The sequence below is a fragment of the Hemicordylus capensis genome, chromosome 5 (assembly GCF_027244095.1).
Source record: "Hemicordylus capensis ecotype Gifberg chromosome 5, rHemCap1.1.pri, whole genome shotgun sequence".
NCBI classification, from domain to species: domain Eukaryota; kingdom Metazoa; phylum Chordata; class Lepidosauria; order Squamata; family Cordylidae; genus Hemicordylus; species Hemicordylus capensis.
In genome coordinates this window covers 230,023,999-230,043,756 of record NC_069661.1, presented here as the reverse complement: position 1 = coordinate 230,043,756, position 19,758 = coordinate 230,023,999, and the positions used below count along the sequence as shown (strand labels likewise).

General features: G+C 42.6%; 1 protein-coding gene across 2 annotated transcripts in view; it reads right to left on the bottom strand.

Annotated features, from left to right (window-relative positions):
• TMEM178B (transmembrane protein 178B) overlaps positions 1–19,758 on the bottom strand; it is a 458,207-nt gene that overhangs the window by 316,219 nt on the left and 122,230 nt on the right. The gene's annotated exons all lie outside the window — the stretch shown is intronic.

Genomic DNA, 19,758 nt, shown 5'->3' with positions numbered 1-19,758 from the left:
CTTCCCAGAGGGTCTCCATCCCCTGAGGGGAAGATCTTCCAGTGCTTGCATATCAAGTCTCCCATTCAAATGCAACCAGGGCAGACCCTGCTTAGCTAAGGGGACAAGTCATGCTTGCTACCACAAGACCAGCTCTCCTCTGGGGGAGCCACCATTCTGGGGTGGTTGTTCAGTAAGATGACGGGGAAACTCCAGAAATGCTTGCAGAGAATCTGCAGCCTGACAAAACAGATACTGCAAATACACAGTCAGTCACTGCAAATGTATTTGACATTAAACATTTAGTGCTATTTTAATGTGACTTTCACAGAGTTTAGTGTTTTATTTTAACTTTTGTAAACTGCCTTGGGAAAGGTTTACTGACTATAAATAGTCAGTCTGTTCTCGGATGCCATTTTAGCTTTGTGAAAGACATTTGGGGGTGCAAAGACCTAAGTTCACTTTGCAGGAGAACAAAGACAAAATCTGCATGCAAACAGCAATTATCCCTGAGTCCGTGTGAAAGTCCATCACAGGGGCGGGTGAGCCAGTAAAAGCTGAAAAGGGTATAGTGATGTTGTTGTTTTAAACACCTTAATATATTATTTCTTCCAGAGATAGCTGGCCAAAGAGAACCTTGACCCTTTCTGAGCCCTCATATGCAATTTTAATAAGCCCATCCTTTACAGAGGGAATAAAAGACTGAGGCCCTCCTGAATAATTCACAATCTGTGTTGTGTACGGCTGAGGAGTCCCTCTTATGTCAGTAAGTGATAGGCTCCCATTGATTTCCCCTTCTCACAGTCCCTAAGTGAGAATTAAGTTTAAAATTCAAATAGTAAACAGAGACACTAAGAGCAATTTGAGTTGGGCCAGCAGTGATAACTAACGGAATGATATAGATGTCTAGTATCCAAGCGTGTGCCTTGGTGCGCACACGCATGAAAGAGATTGATGACCTCTCCTGAACAAATGATGAAGAGATCCAGATTAGCTGTCATGCTCGCAATGATGCACGTGCTCAACCTCCATTACGGATAACCATTGACTCAAACATCCATCTGTGCTTACCAAATGGGCTCTGAAAGGCTTTGCTCGGAACCCACTTTATGGCCCACGTTAGGGATAGGAAAGGAGCCTGGGAGAAGGTGGGGACAGCAAGCTGAGATAGAGCAAGACTTGCAAGAAACAGGATTTACACAGACACATAGATAGATAGATAGATAGATAGATAGATAGATAGATAGATAGATAGATAGATAGATAGATAGATAGACAGACTATATTTACCAGAATCTAAGACTAGTTTTTTCCAAGTTCTCTGATGCTGGAGATCAGAGGGTTGTCTTAAATTCAGAGACCTCTTCCTTTCGGATAAATAGAGGTATAACCAATATTTTTTAAGGAGGTCGCCTTAAATTTAGAGTCATCTTTGATTTGGGTAAACATGGTTCTGAGGTCCTGCCAGAAAACTGAACAGAATGAATGGGTCTCGAAAGAAAGGCTTATGCAAGTGTTACATAAGGATCAGAGAGGTGCCAAAGAACATCAACCAGAAGGGACAGTTGCCCTCTTTTCTCTAATTGCGAGCCTCCTAGGCACACCTGGCTGGCCACTGAGTGAAGCAGCATGATGTTGGACTAGATGGGCCTTGGCCTGATCCAGCAGGGCTGTTCTGATGTTCTTATGCAAGTCATCTGGGAACGGAAGGGTGTCTATGGTCAACCTTGAAGAATTAGAAAATTTAAGCAGGGGGATCAACCATTCATCATCAGCCACAAACAGCACATTTAAGCAAGGTGAGCTGAGATCTGAACACCATCAAAAGAAAAGAGAAAACAGGATAGGTAGTGGCAAGAGGTGCATTTTAATCTATTTTGAGGAGGAAACATCATGAAGTGACATTTCTTTCACCTTTTGTTGTTGATTCTTACTTCTCCTCTGAGTCATTTTGAATTATCTTACACTTGTTCACACAATCCTTTGAATCTGGGCTTAATGTGAGTTACCAGCTTTAGTGTGATTGTGTGCTAGGTTGCCAAAACCTAAAGGGTATACTCGTGGGTCAAATGGGCCGTAAACCAAGTTTGGCTTTAAAAAAGCCAAACCTGCCACAATTTGTGTGAACTGATGCCAAGGTGGGAATCTTGAGCCATAAACCACCTTGGCATGGGTTCACATAATCAAATCAATGCTGGTAATCCACAGTAAACCTAGATTCAAATGACTGCCTCTTGTCTGTCAACCCAGCTCACCATGCAATGAGGGGATTGAATGTATATACCCTGCTCCCCTTTTGGGCACACTGTTCAACTTTGCACAATCACAAAGGAGGGAGGCTGGGCTGAAATACCCCTTACCATAGGATTTAAATACTATTTTAAGTGGCATGGTGAGGGGTGCTGGGGATGGTCTCCCAGACTCCCCCCTCACGCAGTTGTGCAAAATGGAACAGCAGACCAAGAGCAGGGAGCAAAATATGCACACTTATGTTCTCCAATATTTGGTGGGCAGAGCCAGCAGATGGCATAGACCAAACTGGCTCTCTTTATAGCTTGGAAGTCTTTCTCCCTGTAGAGAAGAAAGAAAATATTTACCTTCCACTGATGGGCCCTTTTTATGTGGGGCGGGGGCAGGGGCTAATATGTAATCACCTTGAAATATTTAACTGTCTAGATTTTATCTTGCAGAATAGCATGGGGTGTGGCAAAAGGTTGGTGTATAAATAGGCTGGGAGATAAATCATTATAAACCAAGCATTAAATTGGTATATAAATCAAAAATTATAACAGCCAGAGACTGAAAAGAGCCACTAAATTCATACTGGGTTTTTTATCACTCACTCACACACACACACACTGCAGTACACTCACCCAGAGAATGTGCACTGCATCACTCTTGATTAGTGAAGAAACACAGAAGAACGCCCATCTTTCTCCCCGTCTATTTCCCCAGAGAGCGAGCAAGAGAGACAGATAGTGTGCCACATGCATATTAATAAAGCTATATTTTGACGGGCTGAATGATTTGAAGTGATTAGTGATGGTATGTTTTACCTGTCAACATTTCCACACTGCAACATGGGGAAAGTGTCTGCTATTTCTCTACTGAACATCAGAGGTGGGGTAGAACAACAGAGGTTTGGGGGGAGTTTTCTTGAGAGGGGATCTTTTAAATCCCTAAGTAATCTGGGTCTGTTTTCACAAATGAGGTTGCAAAAAACTTTTATCTCTGTTGAGTATATGAGGGGATTAAAAAAACTATTTTAGGGAACAAAACATTTCCACCGATCAAAATATTAACGAATAGTCCTCCAGGGATGAAGTATATTTACACTGCAAACTTTGAGTAGTTTGGTACCATTTTAACTGTCATGGCTTCCCCCAAGTATCCTGGGAACTGTAGTTTGGCTCTTAGAATTAAGTTAGCTATTCCTAGCACATCCTCACAGACTGCCATTTCCATGGTTCCCCAAGAAAAGCAAATAATTATTAACTCAGTTTCAATCTGACAATAGCAATATGCTCTCTGAGTCTGGAAGACACCAGAAATATGTCCCACAGTAGGAACTACAATTATGGATTAAGGTCTATACCTCTAAGTCCTGAAAAGTAAGAGGTGTCCCTGTGTAAGGTATGCCAAAAACTTAACGGCTGGAATCCAGACTAACAAAGCATACATGCAGTTTGCACACGTGCTCCAGGGGAAAGGCGATTTTCGTCTGCCTCCCCTTTGTTCTGAAGCCAATTGTGACTCCTGAAAATATGTCCCTGAGGGCTGCGCCTGAAAAACATGGAAAATATGTTGTTGTTTTTTAAATGAAATCTTCTGAAAACTACATCCTTGAGTCACTTTCAGAGCAAAGGGGAGATGGACTAAAATAGTCCCTCTTTTGGAGTGCATGCACAGCATCGCTACGTAATATACTTTGTTAATCTGGATGTCAGCTGATGTGTTTCTAGGGAAGTTTGAGGTGAACCAACCAAGTCACCTTGTCCCTTTTCTTCAAGGCCCCTAATTTTAGTAATCAGAATGATTCTGTCTTCAGAGCTTTTCTTCCTCTGTTCTGTTAATTTTGGCAGCTGTGGAGAACAGGGAACATTGTATTTTAGCCATGTGGGAGGCGCCTGCTTAAAATAAACAAAACACATGAAATGCTTGCTTCCACCTTGATGCTACATCCCTCTTCTGTGGTAATTGCCTGCCTTCTCTCACAGAGACCTTGATGCCCCTTTCTTTCTGAGAGAACAGCAAGTCTTTATCCAGATGGTCTGAATGATGCTGTGAAGAAGACGGCCATGGTGAACCCTACCATGAAGTGGCAGCAGCTAGCATTCCAAACAAACATGTCAAAATAGAACAGCCCTGACAATAGAATGGGCCTTAACCAAATATTCTGGCTGCAAATTGCCACTGTGTCCATAGGGGAACAGCTTTTCATGGGAGGGAAAGCAGCATGCAAATAAGGGCTGAAGCAGAGCCAGAAATGTTCCCAAAGAAACATGACTCTCATATATATTTCCTCAATGGATTCCAAGAAGCATCAGCTACCAGATTACAAGTCTGTGCTCTCTCTAAGACAGACTGGTGACACAATTTCTACCCAGAAGAGGAAGATCAGTTTCCATAGCAATTCCACAGTCACTCCGTGCCCAGATGTAACATGTGCCTTGAGTTATGGAACATAAAACAGCTGCTCATCCATCACTGTTGATAGGAAAGGCTGAGATGGCAATGGCAAGTCCTCGAGGAGAACAGATCATTTGCTACCTTTTGCCATGTTGATCTATGAAGCATTGCAGGCCTGAAATAAAAGGGTTTATCATATAGGAATGTGTGCTTTTTTACTATTGTGAGCCCATTGAGAGAGACAAGAAACCATTTTCTTATAAATGTGCTAGGTAAATTGCTTTGAAAATTTTTTTTGCTGAATATAAATATTCTTATTAATAATAATAGCATATAGGAAGAGAAGAACTGATGGAGGATGGGAAGAAGATGGAGTCCCTGTCTGGAAATATACATCGCTAATGCACATAAAATAATAATAATAATAATAATAATAATTATTATTATTATTATTATTATTATTATTATTATTATTATTATTATTTCTTGTTTACACAGTCAGACAGGTGTTATTGACTGGTTTGTTTTATCCAGACATCGAGTCCTTCCCAAGGACCTGGGATGGCTGAATATTATTGACAATTGTTATAGATACCGTCACAGAATATACGCTGTTCCCAGTAAAGCTGCTTTTTGTAATTGGCTGATGGTGATTTCTGTGGCCCCTATGGTGTTGAGGTGCACTTCAAGGTCTTTTGGAACTGCACCCAGGGCGCCAATTACCACTGGGATTATTTGGGTCTTTTTCTGCCACAGCCTTTCAATTTCCATTTGTAGATCTTTGTATTTTGTGATTTTTTCTATTTCTTTTTCTTCTATTCTGCTATCCCCTGGTATTGCTATGTCGATTATTTTGACTTGTTTTTCTTTCTTCTCGACTACAGTGATATCTGGTGTATTGTGTGGCAGATGTTTGTCTGTTTGTAGTCGGAAGTCCCATAATATTTTTACATCTTCATTTTCTTCAACTTTTTCAATTTTATGGTCCCACCAATTCTTGGATACAGGTAGCTTGTATTTTTTGCAGAAGTTCCAGTGTATCATCCCTGCTACCTTGTCATGCCTTTGTTTGTAGTCAGTCTGTGCGATCTTTTTGCAACAGCTGATTAGGTGGTCCACGGTTTCATCTGCTTCTTTACAAAGGCGGCACTTGCTGTTTGTTGTGGATTTTTCTACTTTGGCTCTTATTGCATTTGTTCTTAGTGCCTGTTCTTGCGCAGCCAGTATTAAACCCTCTGTTTCTTTCTTCAAGTTGCCATTCTTAAGCCATTGCCAGGTCTTGGTGATGTCTGATTTTCCACTTATATTGTGCAAATATTGTCCATGCAGTGGCTTATTTTTCCATTTTTCTGCTCGGTTCTTGACTTGTTCTTTCTTATAGGCCTGCTTTGTTTCATTGGTGTTGAATAGTTTCGCATTATTGACCATTTGAAGTGCATCTTCTTCACTGTCCTTTATATATTCTTCAAGGCCTCTTTTCTCCTCCTCTACTGTTTGATGGACTTGCAGCATTCCTCTTCCACCTGAGCTGCGAGGGAGGTAGAGCCTATCGACATCACTGCAGGGGTGTAGAGCATGATTGATGGTCATGATTTTCCTGGTCTTACGATCTAGCGTCTCTAGCTCTGCCTGGGTCCAGTCTATTATTCCTGCAGTGTATCTGATAACAGGTATAGCCCAGGTGTTGATGGCTTGTATGGTGTTCCCGCCATTGAGTTTGGACTTGAGGATTTTTCTAACTCTCCTGATGTATTCACTTCCAATTTTTCTTTTAACTTCAGTGTGTGCGATGTTATCAGCCTGGAGAATATCCAAGTATTTGTAATGTTCTTTCTCTTCCAGTTTCTTGATTTTGCTTCCATTGGGCAGTTCTATTCCTTCTGTTTTACTTATTTTTCCTCTGTTCATTATTAATGCAGCACACTTGTCTAGTCCAAACTCCATTGCTATATCGCTACTGAATATACGGACAGTGTTTAGCAGTGATTCGATTTCTGACTGGTACTTATTAATAATAATAATTATTATTATTATTATTATTATTATTATTATTATTATTAATTCAATTTCTACATCACCCTTCCAAAAATGGCTCAGGGTGGTTTACACAGAGAAACAACAAACAAACAAGATGGAACCCTGGCCCCAAAGGGCTCATATTCTAAAAAGTAATATAAGATAAATACCAGCTACAGTCACTGGAAGTACTGTGCTGGAGGCGGATAGGGCCAGTTACTCTCCCCCTGCTAAATAAAGAGAATCCCCACATGAAAAGGGTGCCTCTTTGCCAAGTTAGCAGGGGGAGATTAATTAGATAAGTCACTGAAGGGATATGAAGTTCCTGAAGGGGGTAGGGCCATAACACAGTGGCAGAGCATCTGCTTTGCATGCAGAAGGTCCCAGGTTCAATCCCTGCCACCTCCAGGTTGGGCTGGAAAAAATCCATCCGCAAATTTGGAGGGTCACCACCAGTCATTGTAGACAATACTGAGCTAGTTGGACCAATAATGTGATTCGTCATAATGATTCGGCATAATGAGATTCAGCAATAATGTGATTCGGCATAAGGCAAGCATCCTATGTACTATGTTCTACTTCAGGTAGTGAAGCATTGTGAGCATTTGGGGCTTATTAACTGGGGAAGGACCGATGCAGAGCACATGCTCTGCATGCATAACATTCCAGGTTCGGTCCTGGCCATCTCCAGGTATTTCTGGGAAAGAGCCCTGCCTGAAACCTGGGAGAACCACCGTGTTTTATAACTGCTTCCCACATAAACACAAATAAATCTTAAAAAGATTTAACTAAGAGTTTACTCAGAAACAATTCCTATTTCTCCTTTCCCTTTCCCTCCCTTTTCCTTTCTGACTCCACCTCCTTGCCCTACTACAGGATCCCCACTGGGAAAAACTTCTCAACAACATAACAGATTACTAGATAGAATACAACACATCCCCTCCCCTTTATAACAACCAGAATTGAATTAATTTAAAATTCAGTGACAAAGTCTTGAAGTCTTTTAGGTGGTCTCCTGCAACACACACTTCTCCTAATTCTTGGGTTCTCTGGCACAGGAGCCGATTGTCCATCACTTTTCAGCCTCCTCTGTGAGGTCAAAATTGGAGGCAAGATCAAATTCCTCTCCAGTTCCCCTCCTGAGATCAGACTTCCTTCCCTCTTTTCTCATAGAATGCATTTTAGAAACTCTTGAATGGTTCCATTTCTTTCCACCACCCAACAGGACAGAATCTCCTCAGATTTTGATTGTTTGTTTTGGACCAGAATATCGGGAACATCCCTTTCTCACTTTATAAGGCAGCTGTACTCGAACAAAGTCCACCACCTGAAACGTTCTCTATTTTATACCCAGTTTCTGATTCACATACAACTTATATTTTTTTGCTTCTCCCTTACCCAATCACAAATCTCTGCATCCTCAGAGTGGTGGTAGCTTTGCATCCTCTCAGCCGTTCAAAAGGTGATTTTCCTATCGTGGAACGAGGAGTAGTTTGACAAGCAAATCAAGTTTCACAGTTTGCCTCTTTCCAGGGTTGTTGTTGTGTAATAGCCAGTTGTAAACTTTCTTTCACTAATCTGTTCATTCTTTCCACTAAGCCATTCTCTCGAGGATGGTACAAGGAAAGAGTCTTGGGTTTTATCCCATGGTTATGCAAGTATTGCTCCATTTCAAATGAGGTAAGCTGTGTCTCATTGTCAATCATTAGTTCTTTAGTAATAACTTCTTTCACAAAAACTGTAGCCATAAATTGGACCATATTGTTTGTAGTGTAGTAATGTTGTCAGCAAATGAAGCTTCTGGCCACCTAGAATAGTAATCCACCATCATGATAAACAAATCTTTGTTTTGTGGGTTGGTTATCAAAGGCCCCATTATATCCAGGGTCCATTATTTTCATATATCAGTTATTTTCCCAAGATCCACTGGGTCTACTGGAGTCAAGGGGCAGTTAAAGTCTTCTGTGAAGAGCAGCTTTATAAGAACTGGCATCCCCTCCCAAGATGGCAGGAAAGGGCAAATGATTATATATTATTTGGCCTTCAGGGCCCAGGCAGAGAAGCAATATAGCCACCTGTTTTGCTTGAGTAAAACCAGGTGTCTATATAGTGAGTCATAAATTCTAATGACCCTAGTGGACAATAGGAGGGATTGGTGTTGAGAGTCAATGCCTGTGGCAACACATCTCCAGCATGGACATGCGATCACAATGCACTAGGAAGACTTCATGAGTAATGATCTGGAGGTGCTTCAATTCTCAGTTGCCAGAGATGGCAAACCAGGGACAGGAGGGAGGGCAGAGGCCCTCTAGGGGTGCAACAAGTTTTGACCTTGAGCAGCAAAAATACTATGGCTGGCTATGCTTCTAGTGCTAAGGCAAGCTGGGGGGTGTCAGACACTGTAGTTCCCAGGTTTACTTTTAAAATAAACACATCTACAGTCATGAGCACAAAAATGGGAAGACACCTTAATGTACTTACAGTGTAATGTCTGAATGGGGCTATGGTTTCCTACTTGTACAGTTTTATTTTTTTTCTCCCAGAAGCGGCAATCACTATTTTATTTTATTTTACTTTATTTTATTTATTATTTTTCAGAATATTTATATGTGGGTTTCAAACAAAAAAGAAAGCTTTCTACTTTTATACAGGTGTTAGGGTTAGGGTTGTGTGTCTTCCCGATGGGGTTCACCTTCCCATCTAAGAAATGGCAATAGGTTTTGGAGAAAAGGGTAAGCAGTTATTTTAGAATTTGGAATCTAAATATGGATCAATAAGGTACCTCAAATAATATTTTTTTCCTCTAGAGAGGCCAATGGACTAGTCTACAGGCTCACAATCCAATATAATAACCTGCTGTTTAAGCTACTAAAGATGTCCGTCTGCTATTAGTTTTACATTTATTTTCTTAAGTGCTCTTTTTTCTTTTAATTTAAAACCTTTTTGTTATCATTTCTAAAGTACAATGGTACTCCAAACATGAAATATTTGTACAGAGTGACATCTCTACCCCTTCCCTTCGGATGCTTCAAGTGTTCCTCTTTTGTTAAAACCTTTTTAAAATGCATTGTTATAGCAGAGTAATGTATATTAAATCACAAGATTTTAAAACAAGCTCGTACATCTGTGTATAATTGACGAGTATGATAAAAATTAATGACAGACATCCAATTTGTTTGGTTTATTAATAAACTCATCCAGTTTCTGCCTTTCTCTCTCTCTGATAATTAGGTATTTTTGCCATCAACATGTAGCCTAACATTTTGTCTAGCAGTTTTTAACAGCTGGTGACTTTAATTTGTCTCCAATATATTCCATTTTGTCAGCAATAACCATTCACGAGATCAAATCTTTGGGGCCATTCACATGACCAGACAGGCGGGGGAGCAGGCAGGCAGTGGAAAAGCTTCCCAAATCTTACCTTCCCCCCAGACGAGCCATGGGATGTTGCTGGGAGCGTGAACCATGCCAGGAGATCCACTGCTACTCCAGAAGCCAGGTCAATGTATTCCTTCCTCCGGGTATCCCCCAATGAGCTCAGTGCATTGGGGGAGTCCCCGATCAGACAGGCACCCTTCTCTGTGTCTAGGCACCCTTCTCTGTGTCTCCTCAGGCTAAACATAGCCCGAGGAGACACACAGTCCCAGAACCTGGGTTAAAGGTGCACTGGCGCCGTTAACCCAGGTTACTAGCCAGGCCAAAAAGCTGGCCTAGGTAGTGCTGCCCCACTGGGATCGGGCTCGATCCCGGCAGTTCTCACATGTAGCGTGTCCCAGGCTGGGCTTCCCTAGCCTGGGTTAAGCTGTACGTGAGAACAGCCTCTTTATCTCCATTAGGTATTCTAGCATCAGTATACATCTACAGAAATAATACTGGATTTAGCAGTATGCTAAAATCCTTATAATAAGTTTAATTTCCCCCCCAAACTCTTTTGGCTAGTAAGCAGGATTGTTAAGTGTGTGTTTTTTAAAGAAGAAAATTTGTGAAGCCGGCCGAAGACTAAAATAAATATAAATTTTAAAAACAAGAAAATTCAGAACAGCACAATGGTATGTGAGTGTAATCTGTGTGTGTAGTATTCATCACTACAGAACACACCTGTACATTTTCCTTGCCTGTGCACACATACTGTGTTGCTTAGAGTCACATTCCAGGACATTTAGACGCCTACGGAGAGTGGGTGAAAATCCACAGAACTGGGAATTTGACAACACTCTTGTGGAATATTCATTAGTGAAGGCTCTGTCAGGAGTAGCAGTGAAGTCTGTGGAAAGTGTCTTCAACAGGAGGAGGAGAAATGGGGATGCTTGATCAGGGAATGAGTTCTAGAGGAGCCTGGACTACTCGCTTTGATCAGTCCCTTTTTACATCATCAAACAAAATACAACTTTTTGCATGTCTTGAATTTTTGAACGGCACAAATGCTATTTCGGAACCGGACGTTTTGTGTCTGGTTGCACATTAAAGAACAGCCCTGCTAGTGATTATTCAGGGAGCATTGAAGCTCAGTGGCAGAAAACATGCTTTGCATACAGAAAGTCCAAGGTTGAATCCCTGACATCCCCCTGTAGAGCTGAAAAAGAATCCTGTCTGAACCCCAGGAGTTCAGGCAAGACTGAATGAGATGGACTCCTAAACTGACTTAACAGAAGACAGCTTCATAGTCCCTCTCCACCACATGAGCCAGCTGGAATGGTCAAGTGCTCACTGTAATTTTTGATTAAGGACTATACCCCTAAAGAGGGAAAATAAGTTTTAGCATTCCAATACTTTCAGCTTTCAGTATGTTACCATGCTTTTATCATCAGGACCATCAGAACTGCAGCAGCCAAATTTGGCTAATGGTGTTTTAGAAGCTTTTAAAAGGTTTTAAAAACACAAAAAGTCTTTAAAATTATATCAGTGTTGTCTGACGAATGGAAATTACAATTGGCAGAATATCCTCCAAAGATTACTTCATGGAGAGAGTCTAACAATTCATTCATTGTTACCCTAACCCTTTCCTCTGTGCAAAAATGACAGCCATGTTACCCTAATCATTTGAGTGTAGGTATAAAGAAAGGGTGATAATGCAGAGAAAGCTGGAAGTGCAACAACACTATCATGTATTTCCCATCTCCAAAGAGGTAGACATTGTCAAAAATCATTATGAGCATTCTTCCCCTGAGATAGTACCCATGGCCAAAATTTGTTGGCATGGCTTATGGACTAACAGAAATATTTTTAAAGTCAGCTTTTCCTTCTCTAATTTCTACCAAGAATGTTCCATGTTCTAAATGCTGCAGAAAACTGGACTAGAACCGGGGAGACCTGAGTTCAAATCCCCGTTCAGCCATGATACTAGCTGGGTGACTCTGGGCCAGTCACTTCTCTCTCAGCCTAACCTACTTCACAGGGTTGTTGTGAGGAGAAACCTATGTAGTACAACGCTATGGGATCCTTGGAGGAAGAGTGGGATATAATAATAGTAGTAGTAGTAGTAGTTCGAGAAGAAAGAAAAACAAGTCAAAATAATCGACATAGCAAAACCAGGGGATAGCAGAATAGAAGAAAAAGAAATAGAAAAAATCACCAAATACAAAGATCTACAAATTGAAACTGAAAGGCTGTGGCAGAAAAAGACCAAAATAATCTCAGTGGTAATTGGCGCCCTGGGTGCAGTTCCAAAAGACCTTGAAGAGCACCTCAACACCATAGGGGCCACAGAAATCACCATCAGCCAATTACAAAAAGCAGCTTTACTGGGAACAGCCTATATTCTGCGACGATATCTATAACAATTGACAATAAAATTCTGGCATCCCAGGTCCTTGGGAAGGACTCCATGTCTGGATAAAACAAACCAGTCAATAACACCTGTCTGACTGTGTAAACAAGATAATAATAATAATAGTAGTAGAATTCTGAACAAGACAGAGAGCACAGAGACCAAACAAATTCATAGTCTATGCAGCATTTAGTCACTTGCATAAAATTCAAATAAAAGAATTTGGGGTTTTCTTGTCACAGATCATGAGCACTTATAGGTCCAGTTCATATAATCACCCTGGGCCATTTTGGAAGGGCAGTATATAAATCAAATAAATAAATAAATAATAATAAATAAATATGTAACACCAAATCGGAGTTAAACGGGACAAAGGTTGGAATTCCAGTATGTCTGAATGCATGAAACTATGGTTTTGCAGCAAAAGGGACATCCAGTTTGCCTCACCAAGCTCCAGTTTGAAGGTTTGGTTAGCACAACAGTTTGCCGCAGAGACCTGAGGTTTAGCCTGCAAAGCATTACGTCCAACTTTGGACACAGTATGACTCCTAGATCCTACTTCTGCAAGGTATCAAAACAAAAATCTCTGGCAAAAGCAAGGGAAGCATTTCTCCCTCTCCGTTTTCATTTTGGAGGTCTGCATGATAGAGCCAAAGCCCTGAAGCAAAACACTTCAGTGCTTTGGATAACAAACAGTCTAGGCTTCATGTGCTCCTTGCCTATGGTACATTCTATCACTAGGGGTTTGTTCTTGCTTTCATGAAGCAAAGAAAATCTTATTAACCAGGAACATATGGCAAGAGTTTGTTTGTTTCTAAGATCTTTTTTGTCTCCTACTAATATATATCTCTTTTCTCCTTGCAGAAAAACCACCCGCTCACGAGTCTAATTTCATCCTTACCTCGGGCAATTGGATACAATGGATTGCAAAGGAGATTTCCATAGGGATCAAAAGCATGAAAGAGGGAGTCAACCTTACACTGATTGGAATACGCTTCTCCTGCTGCCTGGTGGTGGCTGGTTTCTTTAACCATTTTGAGGTGTAATCCATGTATGCCTATAGCAAACAGTAATATTGTCTAAGCCAGAGATGTAGCTATAATTGAGTGGATGGGTTCAAAGGATCCGGGCCCCCAAGCTCCAGAGGGCCCCCAAGCTCCACCCCTTCCTATGTTCTTCATCTCCCTCACTCTGAGGGGACAATGGAGAGATTGACTCTCCCCTAGCTACAACATCTAGTTTTTCCAAGGTGGCAGAATATGCTGACAAACATTCCAAAGGGCTTTTGACACCTTTGGCATCACTCACAAAGGACAGCACTAGAAAAGGGAACAATCTATGGGCTACTTTGGAATGGCCAAGACAGCAATTCTACTGAAGCTGGGAAAATGTATACACAGCCCACAGCCATAAGCATACACTTAGGCAAAGATATCGTTTAGACAGAAGAGTCATCCCTCCTCGTTAGCCCCAGTGTAGAATCCAGAGGAAACAATTGTGGCACACAAGGACAAGGCAGTGGAGTAGAATCAGGTCTAAGCTCATCTGGACAGGCGACACTCGTTTTTCATGGGTTCTCCTATCATGGTTTCTGCTATTCGCAGTCAGGTCATAGGGACCCAGTTTCCATTATCATGGGGGTAAAAATAGGCTATGTTCACCGATTTGCGGTTCCTGTGCATCTGAAAAAATCCTGCAGTGTAGTGCAAGATATTTCAGCACCTGGGACAAGGTGCCAAATGCTGCTTTGCTCCATGCCCCTGGAGGATGTCAACCCCCTTTTCAGAACTGACCCTTGGAAGCTTTGAAAGGGGTGAGGAGGAGGGAAGTTTGTCAACAGTCTCCTTTTCCCTCCTTGTGCTTCATGCAGGCTTTGCAAACAGAGTGAAGAGAGGTGCTCCTCGCAAAGCTGCAAGGGTCAGATCGGTCCTGAAGAGCTGCTCCAAAGGGGGAAGCAAGGGGCATCTTGCCGCCCTGCTGGATCCCCAATAATCTGTTGCCCAAGGCAACTGCCTTACCTTGCCTCATGAAAGGACCTCCCAGAGTGCAACAAAGATTAGGCTAAGAGTTCCTTCTGTCTGCCATCACTGGTTTGAGTCCCCTGGTGCCTTACAGCTCCCAATCAATAGCTTTATTGGGGCTGCAGAAGGCTTCTTTACAAATCATTGAAGCTTCTTGCTTGGAAGCATCATTGATTCCTAAATAAGTCTACCACAGCCCTGGGAAGGGCAAATGAAAAATAGGAAGCAGACCCAGAATCCTCCATCCCTATCTTAAAAAGAGGGGGGGGGGGTTCCTCATGGCAGGACATCCTTGCCTCAGTAGGCTTGGATTCCCTGGCAGCTGCACTTGCTAAATGTTACTGATTAGCCAAAATATCACTCACCTCTCTTCTCCACTCCTCATTTATTGTGGGCTTTAATGTTCTCTAATTAGATGGCCATTTATATTCCTGAGAGGGAAAGGTTGGGGGGAAATCGACAGCCACCCTCCTTTTCCATCCTCATTTGAAGAGAGGATGTCAAGAGGACCTGACTGCGGGAAAGCAAAATCCTAACTCCCACTTCCAGAGGCAATCAATCTACAGCAGAAGTTTTATCTTGAAAATGTCAGAAAGAACGTTTGGGTTTGGTTGGGTTTTTTTTAAAGCAAGAAGCAGCAGCTAAAATAATTAATGATGAAATCTGATCTAGACACCCCTCTGTGTCCTGGCCCCTCTCTTTCTCTCAGATCCACCTGGTACATCAGGCACAGAATACTTCACTCCCCTGTGTTGAATTCCCTTCTTGAATTCAGTCATCCCACCCACCCCCACCATCTCCTTCCCTCTTTGGAAGAGAAATGCTCACTATGGAGCCCACTCAGGTGGTTGTACACTAGACCTTAACAAATGTTCTTTGGAGCAAGCAGCCAGCCTCCCAAATTCAGGAGCCAGACAATGGGCACTTGGCAAAATTACTGGACTTTGTGTCAGACCTTGTGGAGGGGGAGAGTAAATGGGTTTTTCTTTATCCCCTTTACAAGTAACATACCTAGAACAGAAACAGGGCTACCTGGGACAAATTTTATACAGATTTTATTCAATAACTGCTCCCTCCCTTGGTGCTCCATAGCACCTGGTGTTCAAGGGCATGCCACCTCTGATCCTGATGAAAGCATATAGCTACCAGGCTAGTGGCTGTTGATAGCCCTATCAAATACTCATGACATCTCATCCCCTTTTAAAACTGTCTAAACTGATGGCCGTCACCATTGTTAGAAAGTATGAACTATCTGCTTGTGTAAACTGATAGTGCAGGGCTACTCAAACCTGGGTCCCCAGTTGGACTACAGCTCCCATCCCCACTTGCCACAATGGTTGAAGATGTCTGGTGGTCCAGGGCTGGGAACCCCTAAGCTAGTTCGTGAAGAAGCAGAAGAAAATTGGGGACAAAGGGATGCATATAATACATACACACTGCAATCTTCTAACAGCCTCATTCTGTAGGGACCTCAGATGAAATCAACTGTAGAGATGTGCAATTATACATAATCTTGTGTTTCCAAGGTGGCAGAATACACTGATAAACATTCCAAAGGGCTTTTGACACCTTTGCCATCACTCACAAAGGACAGCACTAGAGTGGATGGGTTCAAAGGATCCGGGGCCCCAAGCTCCAGAGGGCCCCCAAGCTCCACCCCTTCTTCATCTCCCTCACTCTGAGGGGACAATGGAGAGATTGACTCTCCCCTAGCTACAACATCTAGTTTTTCCAAGGTGGGAGAATACGCTGACAAACATTCCAAAGGGCTTTTGACACCTTTGCGTCACTCACAAAGCACAGCACTAGAAAAGGGAACAATCTATGGGCTAATTTGGAATGGGCAAGACAGCAATTCTACTGAAGCTGGGAAAATGTATACACAGCCCACAGCCATAAGCATACACTTAGGCAAAGATATCGTTTAGACGGAATAGTCATCCCTCCTCGTTAGCCCCAAAGGCAAGTGTAGAATCCAGAGGAAACAGTTGTGGCAGACAAGGACAAGGCAGTGGAGTAGAATCGGGAATATTGATGGTCTAATGAAATAGATATGGAGGCTCTTCTCATGATCAGTGAGAAGAGCCTGGATGGGATTTGCGGGGCTAAGCCCGCTCTCCCCACAGACGAGCAGACAGTCTGCTCCGGGTGGCCGAACCGGCTGCCCACATGATTTCCGGCTCTGTTACGGAGCTGGCGGGGGCTAGGGGGATCAGGGGCCATGCAGCCCCCGGAAGCTCCAGCATGCCCTGTGTGAGAGACCCCCAAGCCGGGAGGCTGCTTTTAAGCCTCCCGGTTGGGGGTCTACTTGTGAGTTGCCACGGTGCAGAGCCATGCCGTGGCAACTCACGATCAAAGAGCCCGGGTTAGCGGAGCACTCACTTAGGGGAGTGTTACTTAAGTGGGTTAACTGCTTGGAGGCCACCGGGCTCGCCTACGAGCCCAGTGGTTCTCATGGTCAGGCAAAATCGGGCTAGGCTCCCCTAGCCCAATTTTGCCTGATCGTGGGAATAGCCCCATGATGTACAGAGAGGCAAGTGCAATTTGCTTTCAGTGTTCTTGCTGCTGGCTGTTTGTTAGCCCTGCCTCCACTCCAGGACTGGACTAAAAGTAACTAAAGCAACATTCAAAAGCTGGCCTGGATCAAGGAATGGATTAACCAAAAACACCACAACAAATACTGTACATCCAAACAGGTTAGAAAAGATTTAAACTGCACTTACATCTGAGTAAGCTTGCTTAGGGTTGCAATCTAAGTACACAGCAGACTTACTAGGCACCAAGTATCACCGAATTCAATGAGACTTACTGCTGAATAAACAGATTTGCAATCCTATGAACACTTACTTTGGAATAACCCTGACTGAACTCTCTGCTATTCAGTGGAACTTATTATTTGGAAACACGCACAGGATAGGGCTGTGTGTGTGTCAGCAAACCAAGTTCATATTACTACTATCACACTAAAAGGGCATCTAGACAACTATGACAAATAAATAGGTGACACTGATGAAGCACTACAGGGGTAATTTACCATTGGTTTCCCATAAAGTAAAATGGGAGAAAGCAACCAACATATTAACATATGCATATATACAATTTTTAGCTGCATTTCAGCTTGCCTTAATTTCCATTTGTTACATCCAAATTCACTGTGACTGACAGAACTGGGAACAAGCAAAGTGCAGACAGTAAACCAATGGTGTGCATCAAATCCACTTGCGAATGGGGGTGGGGTGGAGACACATGCATTTGCAATGCAAATTTTGAATTAAAATTGTATTCCCAAGTTCATGAGATGCATAAATCCCAGTGAATATTTTATTCACTTTACAGATTTTATGAACTTTGCAGCTTTATTCACTTCAAATATATCCGTTTCAGTCAGCTATCCATAAACCAAAACTCACAAAACTGTCCCACCAAATCAATGCATGTAATCCTCTCTCCTATTATTAGTAGTCACATGAGCCTTCTTTCTCAACAACTGAAGCTAACTGTTTTTCCCTCACTCACTTTTCTTAAGCCCAGATTGTAGAAGCTCATGTTGGTGGAGCAAGGAATCTGTTGCTGAAATGCCTCTGGCCAACAATCTAAGAAGAATATTATGCATAGCTCTATAAAATAGAAGGAAGACAGGAAGGAAGGAAGACAGGAAGGAAGGAAGGAAGGAAGGAAGGATCTAAAGCAAATAAAATAAAATATGGCCTTCAAAAACTGTCCTAAAGCTAAACCTAGAGAAATCAACAGCATTTATAGTCTAAATCAGATCTTGGAAGCAAACAGCCCTATCCAGACATTACTGAGCAACGAAGCACCTTTTCAAACTGGCGATTCTCTTTATTTATAAGGGGGAGAGCAACTGGTCCTATCCAACCCCAGCACAGCATCCCTCCAGTGGCTGCTGCTTATGTTTCTTTTTTAGACTGTGAACCCTTTGGGGACAGGAAGCCATTTTATTTAATTTTATTTATTTATATATCTATGGAAACCACTTTGGGAAAGTTTATTGAAAAGCGATATATAAATATTCTTCATTGCCATATTCTGTTGAGCCAGCCTACAAATGTTTGTACATGCATACCACAGGTGCAGCAATAACTGAACATGAGAGGGGGACAAATATCCCTGGACCCCAGAGGGAAAGGGGGCCCACCAACTGAGTGACAGCTTGCTCTTTGCTCCCTCCCTCCCTCCCACCTCTCCAAAGAAGGCAGCAGGGGAGGAGGGCCCCCAGTCTTGCTACACCCCTGACTCAGATGTTTTTGTGTGAATGACTGTTCTGTGTTCATTTTAGAAGTGAACCTAGGTACTGTCCCTTGAATGCAGAATACAGAGAGGAAATGCACTGCTGTACCCACGTCCAACGTAACAGGTGAATCACTGCACCTGTCTACAGATCTGTACCTGTGCACACTGCACGCTCTCCGTACCAGTGCTGAACATGATGTGCGAATAAGGCCATTGTGTCTCAGTGTAAATCAGCCATTTTGTAATAGTGGGTTGGCTCTGGCATTCAAAGCTACTATGGAGAGTGTGTGGGGGGGGAAGCAGCAAATACTGTCAAGTATTAATTGGGAAAGTAGGTGTTTCCAGATGGTCCTCTTCCTCATGAGCAGAATAAAATCTGGGGAAAGCTTTCCTCCCAAAATCTGTAATAAACAGAGGAAACCCCTGAAGCAAATCTATTTTGAAAAGACATGCTTCAATGAGGATCAGTTTTGTAAGAAGCCACTCTTTTGGCTGGAATGGAGGAAACCACACAGAGTTCCTGTGAGAGTTTCCTCTGTTTACTCCAGAGTTTGGGATGAAAGCTTTCCCCAGATTACATTCTGTGCCTGAAGAAGAGTGCCGGTTCAAAACACGGAGGGTGGCTACTTCCCCCAAATAGATAGTTAACTGTACCTGATGACTGGATCCCTGCATTACCAATGCTACAGAGATGGCCCTTCTGCAATTTTCTTGTGTTTAATCAAAGCTACTAGGACATTGCATCGGGGGTCCATCTAGTTCTCACTGAAAGAATCCAGGCTTTGCTGTTGAACGGAAACTACCTTCACCCTTCTCTTCCATCTCCCTAGAACAGGGCTACACAACTTCAGCCCTCTAGCCGATTTTGGACTACAACTTCCATCATTCCCATGCTGGGAGTTGAAGTCAACTACAACTAGGGACCCAACATTAATAATCCCTGCTCTAGAACATCTTTTAAAAACAAAAATTACTTCGCCCCAGAAATCGCAAGGGCTTCTTACTGCATTGTCACCAGGTAACCATGAGAAAATAGGCTTCTTCCCTGTGACTAGAAATACCCTCCGCTCATCTCCCCAAGAGCTGTGGGGAGGC